This window comes from Mastomys coucha, unplaced genomic scaffold (assembly GCF_008632895.1).
Source record: "Mastomys coucha isolate ucsf_1 unplaced genomic scaffold, UCSF_Mcou_1 pScaffold22, whole genome shotgun sequence".
Lineage (NCBI taxonomy): Eukaryota > Metazoa > Chordata > Mammalia > Rodentia > Muridae > Mastomys > Mastomys coucha.
In genome coordinates, this window is record NW_022196905.1 from 147,744,175 (window position 1) to 147,751,353 (window position 7,179).

The window sequence follows — 7,179 nt, forward strand, 5'->3', positions numbered from 1 at the left end:
AAGGATATATTGTAAATAAGAAAACATCTAATGTGGGGAGCCGCAGCTGCCACACTATATATATTGAACACCTGGTCTCCGGCCAGAGCAGAGAGCATTGATACACAAGCCCTTAGTTGGAAAAGTTGCATGCCTCCAGTTTATGATGCAAGCAGGCATGATTTCTCGTAGTCTATTATGCTTTGCCACGTATCCGATGCTGATTGGGACCAGGGAAAGTATTTAACCCACAAGGACTGGGGGCTGGAGAGATAGAAGTAAGATGTAGGGAATAGGAGTAAGTAAGATGTAAGTGGTAAGATGTAAGTAGGTGAATAGGAGTAAGTAAGATGTAGAGATTAGGAGTAAGATGTAGGGAATAGGAGTAAGTAAGATGTAGGGGATAGGAGTAAGTAGGAAATAGGAGTAAGTAAGAAGAAAGAAGTAAGATGTAAGTAGTAAGATAGAAGTAGTAAGATGTAAGTAGTAAGATGTAAAGATGTAAGTAGTAGTAATAAGAAGCTAGCTAAGAAAGAAGAAAAGATGAACGAATGATTCTGTAGTACAAGTTTCCTGAATAAACTGCTTGGAGAAGGGTTCGTGGTCGCCTCCTTATTACCGCTGATCGGTGAGACGGTGACATGGGCGGTGACAATCTAATAAAAATTAAAAAAAAAGAAATCAAAATACAAAAAAAAAAAAAAAAGAAAGAAAGAAAGAACTACTGCGCAAAGGAGTCATGACCCACAGGTTGAGAACCACTGCTCTAGCGGCACCTGCTGGCCTGTTTCCAACATGAAATGCCTTTATACTTGCTCTCATCTCTTCATGAAGCATTTTACATGACAGGCATGGGTGGGTGAAAAGAGCAAGAGAAGAGAGAGAGAGAGGAAGAGAGAGAAAGAGAGAGAGAGAGAGAGAGAGAGAGAGAGAGAGAGAGAGAGAGAGAGAGAGAGAGAGAAACTGTTGACATAGCAGTGATCATTTTAAAAAGATGTCTTGCTGATGCTCAGTGCCCAAGAGGAGAGGTCCCAGCTTCTCCTTTTGTGGTCCTGTGTACAGAAGACTTTCCACAGAGATCTCTGTCCTGGCTGGATGCAAGAGTTCATGCAAAGGGGATTGAATTCGAACAGGGAGGGCAAGTTATTTCCCATTCCTTGCCCCACCCACCCGCTTCTGCTGCTGCAGTTGGCTCCACCTCTGTCTTCACCATGCCATCTCAGTTACTCCACTTGACCCTGCACTGAGTCAGGTCAGGCTGGGATGATGAATGGCCAACTAGACAGTGAGGAGTGCAGTGGAGTTTCACGTGGTATTTTGTGAGAGCAGACCTCTTCCCAAGTGCTACAGCTCTTATGACAGAAGCTCTCAGATGATGGAGTAATTCTCACACACCTTTAATCCTTCTGGATAGGATTCTTATATACAGTTTTGGGGTGGGTCAGGGTCGGACAGCAGGTACTTCTTTCTCATTGGCTTGGTCTGGGAGCTTGGAGAAACATTATTTGCATGTGGGAAGGCTTGGTGCTTGTAACTGATGGCCACACACCCCTCTGTGGGGGTGGGTGGGAATTAGGGCTGTGGGAGGCTTTAGGTGGGATAGGAACCAGGGGCCCAAGGGTCATGGCTGAACACCTGCCAGGTCTCCAGGATTCTAAGCCTGAGCTCAACCTGGGACCAGGCTGCTCACCACCTCACAACTGTTTCTTCTTATAAGGGAGAGGTGTCATCAGAATAACTGTCTTCTATGTTGGGAACAGCTTGATACTGAACCAAGACCTGATTGGTAGTGATTTTTGCAATGCTACTCATCTGCTACTTTAGAAACTGAAGGACACAGGATGTAAAGAGAAGCAAGGCTCCAATGGCTAGTATGGGGCCAAGGAGGGGAAGAATCCATGCTACCAAGGGGTTAGAGTACCAAGGGGAAGAGGTGTTGGGAGTATATCATGCCCAGAGGTTTCCCTGGAGCTCTTTAGGCATTTGTATCTCTTGTTCTACCAGCCCAGATTCATTGACATTCCTCCTCCAGCAAAACACAAGACCCTCCCTATTCAGCAGTCAGTAAGTTCAGGGCTCTCCAGTTTTGGAGAGCAACTCCTGCTAAGGAAGTTATCTGACGTTGAAGAGACTCAAGGCTGTCTGTAGTGGAAGCCATTGTCTGGCCAAACTTGTCTTGGAAGTCACTGGCTAGATGTATTTGGACAAGAGTTGCTCCAACTGTTCCTGTCCCACCCAGTTAGATAGCAAGGGCTATTCGAATGAGCAGATATCTCTCTTCTTTCAGCTTCCTTCCATATGCAAGGTGAATTCTTCAGGTTCATTGAGATAAACTTGGGGGACAGTTATCATGGGGGTGCGATGAGCCTTGAAAAGGGGGTTAGTACAAGCACCTGTAGTGCCTTTGCACCAGAGGAAGGCAGGAGGGTTAACACATACTGATTTGGTGATGGTGATGTCACAGACGCATGTAAGATGGGCATTTGAGAAGGGCCCTACAAAGCAAAGAGGGGGGGGGGTATGTCAAAGAGAGGAATGTCCTGTGCTTTCTTCATGGGTCCATGGAGGTCATGAAGGGAAATGTGAACAGCTGCTAATAATGGCAGGGAGATAGAAGCACAGAAAAAGCATTGGGAGAAGCTGGGGTGGGCTGTTAAGGGAAGGCCAATCAGCTGCATATTGGATGTATTGTAGGTAGGTGAGGGTAGCTCATAGCTCCTTCTGAGACAGATTTTCTTGTTGGATAATATTGGCATGGGTAAAGGGTGATTTGGAGGCAGGAACAAGCTCTTGGGAGATGTGCAGGTCAGCCACTTAGTATTTGGCATAGCCATTGGGTTAAACTTTACCCATGACTCTAGTCTGCCAATGTTCATCCCATGGATCACTGATGGAAAGATGAAAATGAGTTTTAAGGTTAGTGAGCATGGTGCCTCCATGACTGGTGGATTCCATTCTGTAGCTCTAGTATATGAAACCTACATATGTGGGGACCTCCTGGAGACATTTACCTGTATTTCCGTAAGGAAAGCAGAAAAAAGGTCTGGGGATAATAGAGATGGAATCTGGGTGTAGAGGGATCTCAATCCTCGTTCAACGTCCTTCTAGTGGACAGCTCTGGATCCCTATAACTTTGTTGTGTCCTTTGTAGGTTTCCCTAGCATAGAATCTCCAGTGGTGCATGTTGGGAAGCCTAGGGATAAGCTGGGCAGTAACAGAGTTAGCACGAAGTATGACAATGACAGCCAAGAGAACAGAGAAGGGGAGCTTGTGGAGGGCACGTGGCCTGGGCAGCAGTCATCAGGTCATGAATGTCCTTCCAGGAGATCTTGTTGTCCTTCTGGATGTGGTGTTTCTTCTGCCTCCTCCTTTTCTTCTTCTGTCCTTGATCTGCCAGTGAGAGAAAGGCCATCTTCTCGGTTGGTGGGGAGGTGTCAGACATTTCTGGCTGGAACCCAAATAGGCTAGGGTGATCCTGTGGAAAAACACAAGTGAAACACACACACACACACACACACACACACACACACACACACACACACACACATGGGTTGTAAGGAGGAGGGTCTGGTCTCTTCCAAATTCAATCCAAAGGATATCCCCATTGTACTAGGATGGGGGTGTGTTAAATTTGGTGTGTGCCATTGGAGGGAGATAGATGTTTGGAGTTTTTGTAGATGTTAAATATGTTTAGGGCAGTATGAGCCATCATTAATTGTGTATTAGGGGGGTAGGTGGTTGTCTTTTGTTTTAGGAGTTGGGACTTTAGGGTTTGATGTGTTCTATTATTCCTTGGCCCTGAGGGTTGTGGGGAATTCCCATATGATGGACAATTTCCCCGCATATGCACAACGTTTGGAATTGAGAGCCAGTGAAGGCAGGGCCATTATCAAGTTTTTATCTGTTGAAGAATGCCCATGACAGCAAAGGTGGAAAGCATATGGTGAATTAATTTTTTTGAGTTTTCACCTGTTTGGGCTGTAGCCCATATAAAATGTGAATATGTATCTATGGTTACAAAAATATATTTCTGCCTATGAAATTGGGGAATATGGGTGATACCTATTTGCAATAAGGAATTGGACTTAAGGCCTCAGGTATTTATTATACATAAATACATTTTGAAAATAAAATGTTTAAATAAAAATTAGGTAAAAATAATTTCATAGTCTTTAATTTTAAAAGAAAAATTATTTCCAGGTGAGTCTTTTGAAGCACATTTTCAGTAGCCTATTCCCAATGTGATCAGTATTCTAGCAGGATAGGATGTCCAAACTTGCCCAATTACATGTATTTTGCATGACTGTCCTCATAGAAGGGAATATGATCTATACTTTACGTACTAACTAAAACATCTAGGTTAATATACCATGTTCTTCAAATAGCCACCTTAAATAAATTTCACCTACTTCTCTAGGGAGGGGAGACAAGAATTCTCCCCTTTTTTGGTAAGGGTTTTGCACTCTTATTCTTTATTATTATTTTTAAAGATTTATTTATTATGTACAGTGTTCTGCCTGCACGCGAGTAGAGGGTGCCAAGATCACATTATAGATGGTTGTGAGCCACCATGTGGTTACCTGATATTGATCTCAGGACCTCTGGAAGTATAGTCAGTGTATGCAACCTCTAAGCCATTTCTCCAGCCAATTTTTTTTTGTTTGTTTTGTTTTTGGCTTTTCAAGACAGGGTTCTCTGTGCAGCCCTGGCTGTCCTGGAACTCACTCTCTAGACCAGGCTGGTTTCAAACTCATGAATCTGTCTGCCTCTGCCTCCCAAGTGCTGGAATTAAAGGTATGCACCACCACTGCCCGGTTCATTTTTATTTTTAACATAATTTCCCAGTATCACTATATTCATAATTTAGTTAATTACTTAAATTTAATTTTCTAAAAATGAACAAATTTGTAGTAGATCAAGATGACTAGAAGGAAGAAATATGCATTGCACTCGACAAGTTTTCAGTAGCAGACTCTGTTAACTGTGAATGTGTGCATCTAAAAGGTGCTGTCTTAATTTATTAGTACAAAATTAATTACTGAGCAAAATCCAGAGAAATAACACTTTTTAATTTAATGTATGCTAGTGCAAAATTCAGGAGATAACACATTGAAAAGGTAGTTGTACTGTGTAATGGGCTTACTGGAAGTTAGACGCCACTAATACTGAGCAGTCACAACAATGTAGTGGACTTAAACTTCACTCAATGCATGTAGAATTGTATAGTAAAAGCCCAGAACCCAGGCACATCCTCTTTACACTGTAAATCAGTTTACATGTTATACATATTCAATACAATGTTGATTCTAAGAAGTCACATTGAATTTCTAGGAAATCATGATCTCTGCATGCACAGTAAAGACCAGAATTCATTACCTGCTCATCAAGGCAACATTACCAAGAATGAACAGTGCAAGACCTCAGAGACCAACATAGTTCATGCTTTGCATTATAGAGAAGAACACAAGGGAAGCTTTAGGCATAACCCACAAGACTTTTCATTCCCTGCCCATCACTAACACAGCCAAAGGCACTCTGGACATTACGTGTTCTTCCTATGAAGCTTCTACTTTCTGAAGCTTGGAATTAAACATTTCAAAAACTAGTAGTCACATAACAGTGATCTTTCTGGAATTGCTTCAATGCATCAGCAGCAGATCCCATGTTCTGATGCTCTTTGAACATGGATGATGATCTGCAAAGACTGCCATGTGAATCTTAAGGTTTTCATCTCTATTCTATCCAATATGTATCTGGGTTTAAATAAACAGTGTTTAAATAAAATAAACACTATCTGAAGCTAGAGGGAAGCACCTTGGAACCTTCTCTTACACCTCTTAACACATTGGGGTTGATCCTTGCAACCAAGGATTATTGACTCTGTTAGAGCATCTCCTGTAGTCCTTGTCTGGCTTGCGTAGACCTTTATAGTGCTTTAAGCTCTAGTCACTCTTTATCATTTTGGTTCTATTATTGTCTCAAATGAAACAGGCTGCTTTATAACTAATGCCTACGCTTATTCTATACCTCTATAGTAGTGCGCTTCCAGGAGGTAGCAAAAGTGGAGGCACAACTGTACTCCCTGAGTGTATTCCACAATATTTTCATTACCTTAGCAATTTCCCAAAGACTACAGTTAATTTGTAGGTCAGGGTTCCACATCCATGGATTTCTGCTTTAAAAACCTGGGCAGGATATATGCACCTATAATCTCAGCCTTCATGAGGTAGAGGTGGGAGGATTTTTAATCCAAGACTACTCTAAACTACATATGAGATTCTATCTTAATACATCACTGTCCTCATGGGGGGAAAAAAAGAAATGGGAAGGAAAAGGAGATGTACAAGAATATAGATGAGGAAAAATGGAAGAAGGAAGAAGAGACTATTTAAAACATGTTATTTCTTTTGTCAAACATGCACAGAACTATGAGGTTGTCAGCTTCTCTCCAGTGTGGTATGTTTGATACTGTTTGTCTTCATTTGGGTTCTTTTTGCTGTGAAAAGATACCATGACCAAGGCAACTCCTATAAAGAACATTTAATCAGGAGTGTACAGATTCAGAAGTTCAGTCTAATATCATCAAGGCGGAAAGAACAACACTGTCCAAGCAGACATGGTGTTGGAGGAGACAAGAGTTCTACATCTTGATCAGAAGGCAGCCAGAAAACTCTTCTGCCCTGGGAGGAGCTTAAGCATAGGATCTCAGAGTCTACCTGTACAGTGACATACTTTCTCAAATACCACATCTACTCCAGAAAGAACATACTTCCTAATACTTCCACTTGCCATGGGCCAAGTACATTTAAACCACCAAACCTTTCAAGATCACTGTAAAGGCTTTATACAACATTGGTTATATTCATAGGGTTACTCTTTAGTATGTGCTCTTTTATGTAGTTGGAGGTGACTTGATGGTGAATAGGCTTTACTTTATTGTCTATATTTGGAAGGTTTATCTCCAGTATGAATTCTTTCATGTTTCTTGAGATCATTCTGAGTTACAAAGGCTTTACCACATTGAACACATTCGTAAGGTTTCTCCCCAGTATGTATTCTTTTATGTATGTGGAAATAACTTGGATTTGCAAAGGCTTTCCCACATTGATCACATTCATAGGGCCTCTCTCCTGTATGTATTCTTTTATGTACTTGAAGAGTACTCTGATATCCAAAGACTTTACCACACTGATCACATTT

The 7,179-nt window shown here is 41.8% G+C and overlaps 1 protein-coding gene and 1 pseudogene across 1 annotated transcript in view; one reads left to right on the forward strand and one right to left on the reverse strand.

Annotated features, from left to right (window-relative positions):
• Positions 1-7,179, forward strand: part of LOC116068856 (zinc finger protein 431-like) — a 193,800-nt gene that overhangs the window by 118,656 nt on the left and 67,965 nt on the right. The gene's annotated exons all lie outside the window — the stretch shown is intronic.
• Positions 1-7,179, reverse strand: part of LOC116068860 — a 50,856-nt pseudogene that overhangs the window by 30,354 nt on the left and 13,323 nt on the right.